The 17,951-nt window shown below is 47.1% G+C and overlaps 1 pseudogene; it reads left to right on the top strand.

Moving 5' to 3' along the window:
* Positions 1–17,682, top strand: part of LOC139536753 (serine/threonine-protein kinase DCLK1-like) — a 58,650-nt pseudogene extending 40,968 nt beyond the window's left edge.
* The last annotated feature ends 269 nt before the right edge of the window (positions 17,683–17,951 follow it).

Raw genomic sequence — 17,951 nt, forward strand, 5'->3', positions numbered from 1 at the left:
TGAAATATGGGCTTGGTTTAGAGGAAGTTGGAGGAGAGGTGAGGGATTGAAATATGGGCTTGGTTTAGAGGAAGTTGGAGGAGAGGTGAGGGATTGAAATATGGGCTTGGTTTAGAGGAAGTTGGAGGAGAGGTGAGGGATTGAAATATGGGCTTGGTTTAGAGGAAGTTGGAGGAGAGGTGAGGGATTGAAATATGGGCTTGGTTTAGAGGAAGTTGGAGGAGAGGTGAGGGATTGAAATATGGGCTTGGTTTAGGGGAAGTTGGAGGAGAGGTGAGGGATTGAAATATGGGCTTGGTTTGGAGGAAGTTGGAGGAGAGGTGAGGGATTGAAATATGGGCTTGGTTTAGAGGAAGTTGGAGGAGAGGTGAGGGATTGAAATATGGGCTTGGTTTAGAGGAAGTTGGGGGAGAGGTGAGGGATTGAAATATGGGCTTGGTTTAGAGGAAGTTGGAGGAGAGGTGAGGGATTGAAATATGGGTTTGGTTTAGGGGAAGTTGGAGGAGAGGTGAGGGATTGAAATATGGGCTTGGTTTAGAGGAAGTTGGAGGAGAGGTGAGGGATTGAAATATGGGCTTGGTTTAGAGGAAGTTGGAGGAGAGGTGAGGGATTGAAATATGGGCTTGGTTTAGGGGAAGTTGGAGGAGAGGTGAGGGATTGAAATATGGGCTTGGTTTAGAGGAAGTTGGAGGAGAGGTGAGGGATTGAAATATGGGCTTGGTTTAGGGGAAGTTGGAGGAGAGGTGAGGGATTGAAATATGGGCTTGGTTTAGAGGAAGTTGGAGGAGAGGTGAGGGATTGAAATATGGGCTTGGTTTAGAGGAAGTTGGAGGAGAGGTGAGGGATTGAAATATGGGCTTGGTTTAGAGGAAGTTGGAGGAGAGGTGAGGGATTGAAATATGGGCTTGGTTTAGAGGAAGTTGGAGGAGAGGTGAGGGATTGAAATATGGGCTTGGTTTAGAGGAAGTTGGGGGAGAGGTGAGGGATTGAAATATGGGCTTGGTTTAGGGGAAGTTGGAGGAGAGGTGAGGGATTGAAATATGGGCTTGGTTTAGAGGAAGTTGGAGGAGAGGTGAGGGATTGAAATATGGGCTTGGTTTAGAGGAAGTTGGAGGAGAGGTGAGGGATTGAAATATGGGCTTGGTTTAGAGGAAGTTGGAGGAGAGGTGAGGGATTGAAATATGGGCTTGGTTTAGAGGAAGTTGGAGGGGAGGTGAGGGATTGAAATATGGGCTTGGTTTAGAGGAAGTTGGAGGAGAGGTGAGGGATTGAAATATGGGCTTGGTTTAGAGGAAGTTGGAGGAGAGGTGGGAGATTGAAATATGGGCTTGGTTTAGGGGAAGTTGGAGGAGAGGTGAGGGATTGAAATATGGGCTTGGTTTAGGGGAAGTTGGAGGAGAGGTGAGGGATTGAAATATGGGCTTGGTTTAGAGGAAGTTGGAGGAGAGGTGAGGGATTGAAATATGGGCTTGGTTTAGAGGAAGTTGGAGGAGAGGTGAGGGATTGAAATATGGGCTTGGTTTAGAGGAAGTTGGAGGAGAGGTGGGAGATTGAAATATGGGCTTGGTTTAGAGGAAGTTGGAGGAGAGGTGAGGGATTGAAATATGGGCTTGGTTTAGAGGAAGTTGGAGGAGAGGTGAGGGATTGAAATATGGGCTTGGTTTAGAGGAAGTTGGAGGAGAGGTGAGGGATTGAAATATGGGTTTGGTTTAGAGGAAGTTGGAGGAGAGGTGAGGGATTGAAATATGGGCTTGGTTTAGAGGAAGTTGGAGGAGAGGTGAGGGATTGAAATATGGGCTTGGTTTAGGGGAAGTTGGAGGAGAGGTGAGGGATTGAAATATGGGCTTGGTTTAGAGGAAGTTGGAGGAGAGGTGAGGGATTGAAATATGGGCTTGGTTTAGGGGAAGTTGGAGGAGAGGTGAGGGATTGAAATATGGGCTTGGTTTAGGGGAAGTTGGAGGAGAGGTGAGGGATTGAAATATGGGCTTGGTTTAGAGGAAGTTGGAGGAGAGGTGAGGGATTGAAATATGGGCTTGGTTTAGAGGAAGTTGGAGGAGAGGTGAGGGATTGAAATATGGGCTTGGTTTAGAGGAAGTTGGAGGAGAGGTGAGGGATTGAAATATGGGCTTGGTTTAGAGGAAGTTGGAGGAGAGGTGGGAGATTGAAATATGGGCTTGGTTTAGGGGAAGTTGGAGGAGAGGTGAGGGATTGAAATATGGGCTTGGTTTAGGGGAAGTTGGAGGAGAGGTGAGGGATTGAAATATGGGCTTGGTTTAGGGGAAGTTGGAGGAGAGGTGAGGGATTGAAATATGGGCTTGGTTTAGAGGAAGTTGGAGGAGAGGTGAGGGATTGAAATATGGGCTTGGTTTAGAGGAAGTTGGAGGAGAGGTGAGGGATTGAAATATGGGCTTGGTTTAGAGGAAGTTGGAGGAGAGGTGAGGGATTGAAATATGGGCTTGGTTTAGAGGAAGTTGGAGGAGAGGTGAGGGATTGAAATATGGGCTTGGTTTAGAGGAAGTTGGAGGAGAGGTGAGGGATTGAAATATGGGCTTGGTTTAGAGGAAGTTGGAGGAGAGGTGAGGGATTGAAATATGGGCTTGGTTTAGAGGAAGTTGGAGGAGAGGTGAGGGATTGAAATATGGGCTTGGTTTAGAGGAAGTTGGAGGAGAGGTGAGGGATTGAAATATGGGCTTGGTTTAGGGGAAGTTGGAGGAGAGGTGAGGGATTGAAATATGGGCTTGGTTTAGGGGAAGTTGGAGGAGAGGTGAGGGATTGAAATATGGGCTTGGTTTAGAGGAAGTTGGAGGAGAGGTGAGGGATTGAAATATGGGCTTGGTTTAGAGGAAGTTGGAGGAGAGGTGAGGGATTGAAATATGGGCTTGGTTTAGGGGAAGTTGGAGGAGAGGTGAGGGATTGAAATATGGGCTTGGTTTAGAGGAAGTTGGAGGAGAGGTGAGGGATTGAAATATGGGCTTGGTTTAGGGGAAGTTGGAGGAGAGGTGAGGGATTGAAATATGGGCTTGGTTTAGAGGAAGTTGGAGGAGAGGTGAGGGATTGAAATATGGGCTTGGTTTAGAGGAAGTTGGAGGAGAGGTGAGGGATTGAAATATGGGCTTGGTTTAGGGGAAGTTGGAGGAGAGGTGAGGGATTGAAATATGGGCTTGGTTTAGAGGAAGTTGGAGGAGAGGTGAGGGATTGAAATATGGGCTTGGTTTAGAGGAAGTTGGAGGAGAGGTGAGGGATTGAAATATGGGCTTGGTTTAGAGGAAGTTGGAGGAGAGGTGAGGGATTGAAATATGGGTTTGGTTTAGAGGAAGTTGGAGGAGAGGTGAGGGATTGAAATATGGGCTTGGTTTAGAGGAAGTTGGAGGAGAGGTGAGGGATTGAAATATGGGCTTGGTTTAGGGGAAGTTGGAGGAGAGGTGAGGGATTGAAATATGGGCTTGGTTTAGAGGAAGTTGGAGGAGAGGTGAGGGATTGAAATATGGGCTTGGTTTAGAGGAAGTTGGAGGAGAGGTGAGGGATTGAAATATGGGCTTGGTTTAGAGGAAGTTGGAGGAGAGGTGAGGGATTGAAATATGGGCTTGGTTTAGAGGAAGTTGGGGGAGAGGTGAGGGATTGAAATATGGGCTTGACTGTAGTATTTACTGTAGTGTTCTTACAGACATGACTGTAGAATTTACTGTAGAATTTACTGTAGTGTTCTTACAGACATGACTGTAGAATTTACTGTAGTGTTTACTGTAGTGTTCTTACATACATGACTGTAGAATTTACTGTAGTGTTCTTACAGACATGACTGTAGTATTTACTGTAGTATTTACTGTAGTGTTCTTACAGACATGAATGTAGTATTTACTGTAGTATTTATTGTAGTATTTACTGTAGTGTTCTTACAGACATGCATGTAGTATTTACTGTAGTATTTACTGTAGTATTTACTGTAGTGTTCTTACAGACATGACTGTAGTATTTACTGTAGTGTTTACTGTAGTGTTCTTACAGACATGAATGTAGTATTTACTGTAGTATTTATTGTAGTATTTACTGTAGTGTTCTTACAGACATGCATGTAGTATTTACTGTAGTATTTACTGTAGTATTTACTGTAGTATTTACTGTAGTGTTCTTACAGACATGACTGTAGTATTTACTGTAGTGTTTTTACAGCCATGACTGTAGTATTTACTGTAGTATTTACTGTAGTGTTTTTACAGACATGAATGTAGTATTTACTGTAGCGTTTTAACAGACATGCATGTAGTATTTACTGTAGTATTTACTGAAGTGTTCTTACATACATTACTGTAGTATTTACTGTAGTGTTCTTACAGACATGAATGTAGTATTTACTGTAGTATTTACTGTAGTATTTACTGTAGTGTTCTTACAGACATGAATGTAGTATTTACTGTAGCATACTTAACAGACATGCATGTAGTATTTACAGTAGTATTTACAGTAGTATTTACTGTAGTATTTACTGTAGTATTTACTGTAGTGTTTTTACAGACATGAATGTAGTATTTACTGTAGTGTTCTTACATACATGAATGTAGTATTTACTGTAGTATTTACTGTAGTGTTCTTACATACATTACTGTAGTATTTACTGTAGTATTTACTGTAGTATTTACTGTAGTGTTCTTACAGACATGAATGTAGTATTTACTGTAGTATTTACTGTAGTATTTACTGTAGTGATTTTACAGACATGAATGTAGTATTTACTGTAGCGTTTTTTACAGACATGAATGTAGTATTTACTGAAGTGTTCTTACATACATTACTGTAGTATTTACTGTAGTGTTCTTACAGACATGAATGTAGTATTTACTGTAGTATTTACTGTAGTATTTACTGTAGTGTTCTTACAGACATGAATGTAGTATTTACTGTAGCGTTTTAACAGACATGCATGTAGTATTTACAGTAGTATGTACAGTAGTATTTACTGTAGTATTTACTGTAGTGTTTTTACAGACATGAATGTAGTATTTACTGTAGTGTTCTTACATACATGAATGTAGTATTTACTGTAGTATTTACTGTAGTGTTCTTACATACATTACTGTAGTATTTACTGTAGTGTTTTTACAGACATGACTGTAGTATTTACTGTAGTATTTACTGTAGTATTTACTGTAGTGTTCTTACAGACATGAATGTAGTATTTACTGTAGTATTTACTGTAGTATTTACTGTAGTGATTTTACAGACATGAATTTAGTATTTACCTTAGCGTTTTTTACAGACATGAATGTAGTATTTACTGAAGTGTTCTTACATACATTACTGTAGTATTTACTGTAGTGTTCTTACAGACATGAATGTAGTATTTACTGTAGTATTTACTGTAGTATTTACTGTAGTGTTCTTACAGACATGAATGTAGTATTTACTGTAGCGTTTTAACAGACATGCATGTAGTATTTACAGTAGTATTTACTGTAGTATTTACTGTAGTATTTACTGTAGTGTTTTTACATACATTACTGTAGAATTTACTGTAGTGTTTTTACAGACATGACTTTAGTATTTACTGTAGTATTTACTGTAGTGTTTTTACAGACATGACTGTAGTATTTACTGTAGTGTTTTAACAGACATGCATGTAGTATTTACAGTAGTATTTACTGTAGTGTTTTTACAGACATGAATGTAGTATTTACTGTAGTGTTTTAACAGACATGCATGTAGTATTTACTGTTGTGTTTGCTGTAGTATTTACTGTAGTGTTTTTACAGACATGAATGTAGTATTTACTGTAGCGTTTTTTACAGACATGAATGTAGTATTTACTGAAGTGTTCTTACATACATTACTGTAGTATTTACTGTAGTGTTTTTACAGACATGACTGTAGTATTTACTGTAGTGTTTACTGTAGTATTTACTGTACTGTTCTTACAGACATGACTGTAGTATTTACTGTAGTAATTACTGTAGTATTTACTGTAGTGTTCTTACAGACATGACTGTAGTATTTACTGTAGTGTTCTTACAGACATGACTGTAGTATTTACTGTAGTGCTCTTACAGACATGACTGTAGTATTTACTGTAGTATTTACTGTAGTATTTACTGTAGTGTTCTTACAGACATGACTGTAGTATTTATTGTAGTATTTATTGTAGTATTTACTGTAGTGTTCTTATAGACATGACTGAAGTATTTACTGTAGTATTTATGTAGTATTTACTGTAGTGTTCTTACATACATTACTGTAGTATTTACTGTAGTGTTTTTACAGACATGAATGTAGTATTTACTGTAGCATTTACTGTAGTATTTACTGTAGTGTTACCTAGGCAATTAAAACACGCCCTTCTGTGAGCAAGGTGGTACTTATTTAAATTAGGTAAGAGAATAAGACAATACCATTGGTGTATTAAAATGAGAGGCTTTATATTGATTTTAAAAAGGTGTTTAGAACAACGTGGCGGAGGGGGGGAGGCAGCAGAGTTAGGAGATGAGGAAACAGCCATTGGGCCCAGCAGCAGAGGAGCGAGGAGACGAGGAAACAGCCATTGGGCCCAGCAGCAGAGGAGTGAAGAGACGAGGAAACAGCCATTGGGCCCAGCAGCAGAGGAGTGAGGAGACGAGGAAACAGCCATTGGGCCCAGCAGCAGAGGAGCGAGGAGACGAGGAAACAGCCATTGGGCCCAGCAGCAGAGGAGCGAGGAGACGAGGAAACAGCCATTGGGCCCAGCAGCAGAGGAGTGAGGAGACGAGGAAACAGCCATTGGGCCCAGCAGCAGAGGAGCGAGGAGACGAGGAAACAGCCATTGGGCCCAGCAGCAGAGGAGTGAGGAGATGAGGAAACAGCCATTGGGCCCAGCAGCAGAGGAGTGAGGAGACGAGGAAACAGCCATTGGGCCCAGCAGCAGCGGAGCGAGGAGACGAGGAAACAGCCATTGGTCCCAGCAGCAGCGGAGTGAGGAGACGAGGAAACAACCATTGGTCCCAGCAGCAGCGGAGTGAGGAGACGAGGAAACAGCCATTGGTCCCAGCAGCAGAGGAGTGAGGAGACGAGGAAACAGCCATTGGGCCCAGCAGCAGAGGAGCGAGGAGACGAGGAAACAGCCATTGGGCCCAGCAGCAGAGGAGTGAGGAGACGAGGAAACAGCCATTGGGCCCAGCAGCAGAGGAGTGAGGAGACGAGGAAACAGCCATTGGTCCCAGCAGCAGAGGAGTGAGGAGACGAGGAAACAGCCATTGGGCCCAGCAGCAGCGGAGTGAGGAGACGAGGAAACAGCCATTGGTCCCAGCAGCAGAGGAGCGAGGAGACGAGGAAACAGCCATTGGGTCCAGCAGCAGAGGAGCGAGGAGACGAGGAAACAGCCATTGGGTCCAGCAGCAGAGGAGCGAGGAGACGAGGAAACAGCCATTGGGTCCAGCAGCAGAGGAGCGAGGAGAAGAGGAAACAGCCATTGGGTCCAGCAGCAGAGGAGCGAGGAGACAAGGAAACAGCCATTGGGCCCAGCAGCAGAGGAGCGAGGAGACGAGGAAACAGCCATTGGGTCCAGCAGCAGAGGAGCGAGGAGACGAGGAGACGAGGAAACAGCCATTGGGTCCAGCAGCAGAGGAGCGAGGAGACGAGGAAACAGCCATTGGGTCCAGCAGCAGAGGAGCGAGGAGACGAGGAAACAGCCATTGGGCCCAGCAGCAGAGGAGCGAGGAGACGAGGAAACAGCCATTGGGCCCAGCAGCAGAGGAGCGAGGAGACGAGGAAACAGCCATTGGGCCCAGCAGCAGAGGAGCGAGGAGACGAGGAAACAGCCATTGGGCCCAGCAGCAGAGGAGCGAGGAGACGAGGAAACAGCCATTGGGCCCAGCAGCAGGGGAGCGAGGAGACGAGGAAACAGCCATTGGGTCCAGCAGCAGAGGAGCGAGGAGACGAGGAAACAGCCATTGGGCCCAGCAGCAGAGGAGCGAGGAGACGAGGAAACAGCCATTGGGCCCAGCAGCAGAGGAGCGAGGAGACGAGGAAACAGCCATTGGGCCCAGCAGCAGAGGAGCGAGGAGACGAGGAAACAGCCATTGGGCCCAGCAGCAGAGGAGCGAGGAGACGAGGAAACAGCCATTGGGCCCAGCAGCAGGGGAGCGAGGAGACGAGGAAACAGCCATTTGGTCTACATTGTGAACATGTAGCATCTTTTTCCCAGAATGTCCGGATCTATTTCTGACACTCTGTAACGGTAGTCCTCCTCCTCTTCATCCGAAGAGGAGGAGTAGTGATCGAACCAAGGCGCAGCGTAGTGAAATGACATGATTTATTGAACACGACGGAAAAACAAACTAAACTTGCATAAACAAACAAAAGAAATAAACGATGCAGACAGACCTGAACGACGAACTTACATATAACGTGAAGAACGCAATGAACAGGAACAGACTACATAAAACGAACAAACCGCAAACAGTCCCGTATGGTGCAAACATATACACAGACACAGGAGACAACCACCCACAACGAACACTGTGAAACAACCTACCTAAATATGACTCTCAATTAGAGGAACGCCAAACACCTGCCTCTAATTGAGAGCCATACCAGGCAACCCTTAAACCAACATAGAAACAGACAACATAGAATGCCCACCCAAACTCACGTCCTGACCAACTAACACATACAACAAACTAACAGAAATAGGTCAGGAACGTGACATAACCCCCCCTTAAGGTGCGAACCCCGGGCGCACCAGCAGAAAGTCTAGGGGAGGGTCCGGGTGGGCATCTGACCACGGTGGTGGCTCAGGCTCTGGACGAGGTCCCCAGCCCACCATAGTCAATCCCAGCTTACGTTTACCCCTTATCATGACCACCCTCTTATTTCCCCACCTAATTTAAGGGGCAACACCAAGATAAAGGACAGCTCCGGAATAAGGTAGCTCAGGACAGAGAAATAGCTCAGGACAGAGGGATAGCTCAGGATAGAGAGGTAGCTTAGGATAGAGGGGCAACTCCGGACTGAAGGGCAGCTCCGGACAGAGAGACAGCTCTGGACTGAGGGGCAGTTCTGGATTACTAGCCGCTTCTGGCTGAGGGGCAGCTCATGGCTGACTGACGGCTCTGGACGCTCATGGCAGGCTGACGGCTCTGGACGCTCATGGCAGGCTGACGGCTCTGGACGCTCATGGCTCACTGACGGCTCTGGACGGTCATGGCTCGCTGACGGCTCTGGCAGATCCTGTCTGGCTGGCGGCTCTGGCAGATCCTGTCTGGTTGGCGGCTCTGGCAGATCCTGTCTGGTTGGCGGCTCTGGCAGATCCTGTCTGGTTGGCGGCTCTGGCAGATCCTGTCTGGTTGGCGGCTCTGGCAGATCCTGTCTGGTTGCAGATCCTGTCTGGCAGATCCTGTCTGGTTGTCGGCTCCTGACTGACTAACGGCTCTGACGGCTCGGGACAGACGGGCGGCTCTAATGGCTCGGGACAGACGGATGGCTCAGACGGCGCTGGGGAGACGGATGGCTCAGACGGCACTGGGGAGACGGATGGCTCAGACGGCGCTGGGGAGACGGATGGCTCAGACGGCGCTGAGGAGACGGATGGCTCAGACGGCGCTGAGGAGACGGATGGCTCAGATGGCGCTGCGGAGACGGATGGCTCAGACTGATCCTGTCTAGCGGAAGGCTTTGGCTGCTCCTGTCTGGCGGAAGGCTCTAGCGGCTCCTGTCTGGCGGAAGGCTCTAGCGGCTCCAGTCTGGCGGAAGGCTCTGTAGGCTCATGGCAGACGGGCGGCTGTGCAGGCTCATGGCAGACGGGCGGCTTTGAAGGCTCAATACAGACGGGCAGTTCATGCGGCGCTTGGCAGACGGACAGTTCAGGCGCCATTGGGCAGACGGCAGACTCTGGCCGGCTGAGACGCACTGTAGGCCTGGTACGTGGTGCCGGAACTGGAGGCACCGGACTGGAGACACGCACTTCAAGCCTAGTGCGGGGAGCAGGGACAGGGCACACTGACCTCTCAAAGCGCACTATAGGCCTGGTGCGTGGTACCGGCACTGGTGGTACCGGGCTAAGGGCACGCACCTCAGGGCGAGTGCGGGGAGAAGGAACAGTGTGTACAGGACTCTGGAGACGCACAGGTGGCTTAGTGCGTGGTGCCGGAACTGGAGGCACCGAACTGGATACACGCACCATAGGAACAGTGCGTGGAGGAGGAACAGGGCTCTGGAAACGCACTGGAAGCCTGGTGCGTGGTGTAGGCACTGGTGGTACTGGGCTAGGGCGGGGAGGTAGCGCCGGAAATACCGGACCGTGCAGGCGTACTGGCTCTCTTGAGCATTGAGCCTGCCCAACCTTACCTGGTTGAATGCTCCCGGTCGCCCGACCAGTGCGGGGAGGTGGAATAACCCGCACCGGGCTATGTAGGCGAACCGGGGAAACCATGCCTAAGGCAGGTGCCATGTATGCCGGCCCGAGGAGACGCACTGGAGACCAGACGCGTTGAGCCGGCCTCATGACACCTGGCTCAATGCCCAATCTAGCCCTACCAGTGCGGGGAGGTGGAATAACCCGCACCGGGCTATGCACACGTACAGGAGACACCCTGCGCTCTACTGCGTAACACGGTGTCTGCCCGTACTCCCGCTCTCCACGGTTAGCCTGAGAAGTGGGCGCAGGTCTCCTACCTGCCCTTGGCCCACTACCTCTTAGCCCCCCCCCAAGAAATTTTTGGGTGTTACTCACGGGCTTTTCGGGCTTCCGTGCAAGACGCGTCCCCTCATAACGCCGGTTCCTCTCTCTCTTTTCCTCCGCTCTCCGAACTGCCTCCAGCTGTTCCCATGGACGGTGATTCACTTTAGCCCATGGTCCTTCTCCGTTAAATACTTGCTCCCAACTCCACAAGTCCTGTATACTTTCCCGTTGCTCGACATTACGCTGCTTGGTTCTGGATTGGTGGGTGGTTCTGTAACGGTAGTCCTCCTCCTCTTCATCCGAAGAGGAGGAGTAGTGATCGAACCAAGGCGCAGCGTAGTGAAATGACATGATTTATTGAACACGACGGAAAAACAAACTAAACTTGCATAAACAAACAAAAGAAATAAACGATGCAGACAGACCTGAACGACGAACTTACATATAACGTGAAGAACGCAATGAACAGGAACAGACTACATAAAACGAACAAACCGCAAACAGTCCCGTATGGTGCAAACATATACACAGACACAGGAGACAACCACCCACAACGAACACTGTGAAACAACCTACCTAAATATGACTCTCAATTAGAGGAACGCCAAACACCTGCCTCTAATTGAGAGCCATACCAGGCAACCCTTAAACCAACATAGAAACAGACAACATAGAATGCCCACCCAAACTCACGTCCTGACCAACTAACACATACAACAAACTAACAGAAATAGGTCAGGAACGTGACACACTCACCTATTCTGACCAAATAACTATTCATAAACTTTACTAAAAAATACATGTTGTATAGGAAATGATAGATACACTAGTTCTTAATGCAATCGCCGTGTTAGAATTCTAAAAATAACTTCAGTACGACATCCAGCTTACGCTATGGCGAGAGAGCGCCCAAAATCTGGGCGCAAACTAATAGTAAACAATTTGACAGATATATGATAAATGGGTCCTACTTTTGATGATCTTCCATCAGAATGTTGTACAAGTGGTCCTTTGTCCAGAACAATCGTTGTTTGGTTTTAGAATGGCCTTTTTCCCTCGCGAATTAGCAAGCAAAACTAGCCAAGTGCCGCTAAGCTCATGCTCGTGAACAAACGCAGTGAACGGAACACGCCAAAACTCCCGAAAAAAATGCAATAATCTGATTAAACAATATTGAAAAAACATACTTTACGATGATATTGTCACATTTATCAAATAAAATCAAAGCCGGAGATATTACACGTCTATAGGGAAAGCTTTTCAGAATCCAAAGCTGATGTCCATCCCGCGTCATCCTGAACAGAGGAAATTGGGGTCCTGTCATTCCAAGAGGCCTCTTTTCACCATAGAAATACCTATACACTCCATTTCACCTCTCACAGCCTATTGACATCTAGTGGAAGGCGTATGAAGTGCATGTATAGTCATAAGTCTCAAGCAAAATGATAGGGAGGGCCTGGAACAGAGCCTCGATTTGAGATTTTTCACTTTCTGACAGGAAGTTTGCTGCAAAATGAGTTCTGTTTTACTCACAGATATAATTTAAACGGTTTTAGAAACTTGAGAGTGTTTTCTATCCAATAGTAATAATAATATGCATATTGTACGAGCAAGAATAGAGTACGAGGCCGTTTAAATTGGGCACAATTTTTCCCCAAAGTGAAAATAGCGCCCTCTATCCTCAACAGGTTTTAAGACAAGCGTGCGGTGACTCATCCAGATAAATCAATCAATGTCAGATCTTTGTTATGGAAGTGGATGTTGTAGAAGCCTGTCCTATTGTACTCCCCATCAAAAGCTTGTCTGATAATCAATCAATGTGATTTGGTCTATTAAGGTTAATTGATCTCTGGCTGAAGAGGTAGCTCATTTATTTGTTTGCTCACACAGATCACTAATCAAAAAACATTCAGCATGCAATAATGTAGTCTAAATCAAGTGTGTTGTGTATCTATTGAGTCACATACCTCGGTTGTTTTTCTGTCCTTCCGATCCCACTGAAACGCAAAATCCTGACTCCTGTCTCGCGTGAAAATATCTAACTTTATTCTGTAATCCATAGGTTGCATTATCAAAGCACGTCTCGCACAAAGATAAATAAAACACACTTTTCTAACCTAATCCAATCGGTTGGATTTATAGCACCCGTTACTGAAATGGTTGTTCCAATTTAGATGATTGAGCCTGTCTCAGTATTACATTTTTTTAAACCCTGGCAGTCATTTTGAATGCAGGTGGTTAACAATTCCACTTGTTGGATATTGTAATTCTAGCTGGATTGCAACACATCTCTTCACAAGCCAGCAAAATTTGACTCCCAGGCCGGATGTGGCCTGTAAACCAGGAGTTTCCTAACACCACTGTGTTAGGGTATAACTAGGTCCACCAATAAAAACCTTATAATATTTATATTATCATAAATAATACAATTTTAAAGGCTAAAAAGGCTGGTGGAACTGTCAATAGAGGGTTCTAGGTAGACCCATTTACAGGGGGTTCTATGAAGAACCCTTCAATGAGGGTTCCAGGTAGAACCCTCTGCACCAAAAATGGTTCCCCTATGGGGACAAACTGAAGAACCATGTATGGTTCTACTGACTGACCCTGTAGGTTCTACTGACCGACCCTGTATGGTTCTACTGACCGACCCTGTATGGTTCTACTGACTGACCCTGTAGGTTCTACTGACCGACCCTGTATGGTTCTACTGACCGACCCTGTATGGTTCTACTGACCGACCCTGTATGGTTCTACTTAGCACCTTTTTTTCGAAGAGTACCTGCATTGAAAAACATGGGTTTATATTCCTTCTCTTCCTCCTCCTCCTCATCTCTTTCTCATCCACCCACCTCTCCTCTTCCTCTTTTCCTCCTCCTCTCTTTCTCATCCACCCACCTCTCCTCTTCCTCTTTTCCTCCTCCTCTCTTTCTCATCCACCCACCTCTCCTCCTCCTCCTCATCCCTTTCTCGTCCACCCACCTCTCCTCTCCTCCTCCTCCTCATCCCTTTCTCATCCACCCACCTCTCCTCCTCCTCATCCCTTTCTCATCCACCCACCTCACCTCTTCCTCCTCCTCCTCCCTTTCTCATCCACCCACCTCTCCTCTTCCTCTTTTCCTCCTCCTCTCTTTCTCGTCCACCCACCTCTCCTCCTCCTCCTCCTCCTCATCCCTTTCTCATCCACCCACCTCTCCTCTTCGTCCTCCTCCTCTTCTCTTTCTCATCTACCCACCTCTCCTCCTCCTCATCCCTTTCTCATCCACCCACCTCTCCTCTTCCTCCTCCTCCTCATCCCTTTCTCATCTACCCATCTCTCCTCCTCCTCATCCCTTTCTCATCTACCCACCTCTCCTCCTCCTCCTCATCCCTTTCTCATCTACCCACCTCTCCTCTTCCTCCTCCTCCTCATCCCTTTCTTGTTCACCCAGCTCTCCTCTTCCTCATCCCTTTCTTGTTCACCCAGCTCTCCTCCTCCCCTTCTCATTTCTATGGACGTGGAGGGAGATTGTGTTATTTGTTCTGAGTAATATTACAGTGTTCAAATGTCATATTATATCTATGTACAGTGTTGTAATAATGTGCAAATAGGTAAAGTACAAAAGGGAAAGTAAATAAACATAAATATGGGTTGTATTTACAATGGTGTTTGTTCCTCACTGGTTGCCCTTTTCTTGTGGTAACAGGACACACATCTTGCTGCTGTGATGGCACACTGTGGTATTTCACCCAGTAGATATGGGAGTTTATCAAAATTGGGTTTGTTTTTGAATTCTTTGTGGATTTGTGTAATCTGAGGGAAATATGTGTCTCTAATATGGTCATACATTGGGCAGGAGGTTAGGAAGTGCACCTCATTTCTCTCTCTCTCTCTCTCTCTCTCTCTCTCTCTCTCTCTCTCTCTCTGTCTCTCTCTCTCTCTCTCTCTCTCTCTCTCTCTCTCTCTCTCTCTCTCTCTCTCTGTCTCTCTCTCTCTCTCTCTCTGTCTCTCTCTCTCTCTCTCTCTGTCTCTCTGTCTCTCTGTCTCTCTCACTAGTAAACGGGAATCCAACCAGTCACCTGTCCACTCCTTGCTCGGGGAAATCTCCCAGCCCCTCCCCTTCCAGCCCTGCTACAGACCTCAGACCTAGCAGGGTAAGACCACACACAGTCTTGTACAGCTAATCTTGTGGGGACACACAATTCAGTCCCATTCAAAATCTTATTTTCCCTAACCCCTAACCCTAGAACTAACCCTTACTCTCAGCCTAACCCTAACGTTAACCTTAAACCTAACCCTAGCTCCTAAACCTAAAACTAATTCTAACCCTAACAGTAATTCTAACCTTAAACCCCCTAGAAATATAATTAGTTTGTTTACTATTATTGCAGGGACTTCTGGTGACACACACACACACACCCACACACACACACACACACACACACACACACACACACACACACACACACACACACACACACACACACACACACACACACACACACACACACACACACACACACCTATCTACCCTTACGCTCTATAACACACTCCCTCTATGTTCCCAGGAGAAGAACAAGGCCCAGTCTACAGCCTAGAGTCACAAACTCCAAATCCCACAATCCTTAGAGTCTCAGAAGGTTTCTGACCCTTGGCCTGTCACGCTGCTTCTGGAATTCTGGAAATACTCGAGCCCATGTTAAAATTCCAATGATGTAATTCCGGAATTCTGTTGATATTTTTCCATGAATGTTCCTTTCTGTAGAGATAATGGGTCAGTATTCTCTTAATGTTGTATCATGGAGTATCCTCTGCCTTTGGTATTCTCATAGTCAGTGGATGTGTCTCAAATTATATCCTAGTCACTACATAGTGCACTACTTATGTCCACTCATCACCTATAGATACACATAAAAAAAAAAGACTTGCTGTATATCCAGATAGTGGTGAAAGGTCGTGCACTATGTAGGGAGTAAGGGGTCATGTGATATGCAGCCATGGATACTGTACAGGGTATGTTGACTGAAGCTGAAAGCTAGACACCAGGGCTGGAGGTAATTCCAACTTAAAGGCGGTCAATTTAAAGGCAGTACACTTTTGAACTAAACAGCTTCTACTCCCTCAGTTCATTGAGAAGTCATTGAAAATATATGCACTTTTTTCAAAATGTTTAAATTGTCTTTAAAGTTTACTTCCTGAATTGACATTATTTAATTGGAATTGACCCCCAGCCCTACTAGACTCTAATACTGTACTGGAATATACTGTAACAAGAGCATGCAACTCAAGTGGAAGATGACTGAGTCCCAAAATAACCCCCTATCCCCTAGATGACTGAGTCCTTTAAATAACATAGTGCCCCACTTGGGTCCTGGTCAAAAGTAGTATTAAAATATATACCGCCTAGCTCTGACCATGACAATTAGTTGATTAGGATGACTCTCGTCTCCTCTCGTCTCCTCTCGTCTCCTCTCGTCTCCTCTCCTCTCCTCTCCTCTCCTCTCCTCCTCCTCTCCTGTCCTGTCCTGTCCTCTCGTCTCGTCTCGTCTCGTCTCCTCTCGTCTCCTCTCGTCTCGTCTCGTCTCCTCTCGTCTCCACTCATCTCGTCTCCTCTCGTCTCCACTCATCTCGTCTCCTCTCGTCTCCTCTCCTCTCCTCTCCTGTCCTCTCATCTCGCCTCCTCTCGTCTCCACTCATCTCGTCTCCTCTCGTCTCCTCTCGTCTCCTCTCGTCTCCACTCATCTCGTCTCCTCTCGTCTCCTCTCCTCTCCTCTCCTGTCCTCTCATCTCGCCTCCTCTCGTCTCCACTCATCTCGTCTCCTCTCGTCTCCTCTCGTCTCCTCTCGTCTCCACTCATCTCGTCTCCTCTCCTCTCCTGTCATCTCATCTCGCCTCCTCTCGTCTCCACTCATCTCGTCTCCTCTCGTCTCCTCTCATCTCCACTCATCTCGCCTGTCCTCTCCAGTATAGTAACACTGTCAGTAACAGTGTATTATACATTCAAAGACCATCTGCTCTATAAGGTCGCGCCGGGGTCTTCTTAAGGTCGTGCCGGGGTCTTCTTAAGGTCGTGCCGGGGTCTTCTTAAGGTCGTGGCGGGGTCTTCTTGAGGTCGTGCCGGGGTCTTCTTGAGGTCGTGGCGGGGTCTTCTTGAGGTCGTGCCGGGGTCTTCTTAAGGTCGTGGCGGGGTCTACTTAAGGTCGTGCCGGGGTCTTCTTAAGGTCGTGGCGGGGTCTTCTTGAGGTCGTGCCGGGGTCTTCTTAAGGTCGTGCCGGGGTCTTCTTAAGGTCGTGGCGGGGTCTTCTTGAGGTCGTGCCGGGGTCTTCTTAAGGTCGTGCCGGGGTCTTCTTGAGGTCGTGCCGGGGTCTTCTTAAGGTCGTGCCGGGGTCTTCTTAAGGTCGTGGCGGGGTCTTCTTAAGGTCGTGGCGGGGTCTTCTTAAGGTCGTGCCGGGGTCTTCTTAACTGGGCTATGCTATGAGCTACGGGGAAGTCAGTCTGTGAATGGGCGAGGAAGAGGTACAGACCCTCTGAGAAGAGGTCTGCCACTCTTTCAGCGCGGGTGAAGCACGCCTCTGTTTCATGCAGCGAGCCAGAGCAGCTCTTCCACTAATTGCACGCACATAAAGATTGCTTTGCTGCCACAACCCACAACGGAAGGCAGTATATTATATTCCATCGGCTCTCTCCTGTATCCTGTAGCCTCTGTAACTCAGAGCGTCACAACCCACAATGGAGGCAGTATATTGTAGTCCATCGGCTCTCTCCTGTATCCTGTAGCCTCTGTAACTCAGAGCGTCACAACCCACAACGGAAGGCAGTATATTATAGTCCATCGGCTCTCTCCTGTATCCTGTAGCCTCTGTAACTCAGAGCGTCACAACCCACAACGGAAGGCAGTATATTATAGTCCATCGGCTCTCTCCTGTATCCTGTAGCCTCTGTAACTCAGAGCGCCACTCCAGCAGACTGACGGTCATATTGAGGTTATTATTGAGCTATGTAGAGTTCAGTACGTTCCTGGGTAGGGGCTTCCTGGGTAGGGGCTTCCTGGGTAGGGGCTTCCTGGGTAGGGGCTTCCTGGGTAGGGGCTTCCTGGGTAGGGGCTTCCTGGATAGGGGCTTCCTGGGTAGGGGCTTCCTGGGTAGGGGCTTCCTGGGTAGGGGCTTCCTGGATAGGGGCTTCCTGGATAGGGGCTTCCTGGGTAGGGGCTTCCTGGGTAGGGGCTTCCTGGATAGGGGCTAGAGTGTGTGCTGTATTTTTAGTAGGTCTCTCTCTCTCTCTCTCTGGTTTGATATCCTGTGAATGCTGAGGGAGAGAACAGCACCCAAACAC

The sequence above is a fragment of the Salvelinus alpinus genome, chromosome 13, assembly GCF_045679555.1.
Source record: "Salvelinus alpinus chromosome 13, SLU_Salpinus.1, whole genome shotgun sequence".
Taxonomy (NCBI): domain Eukaryota; kingdom Metazoa; phylum Chordata; class Actinopteri; order Salmoniformes; family Salmonidae; genus Salvelinus; species Salvelinus alpinus.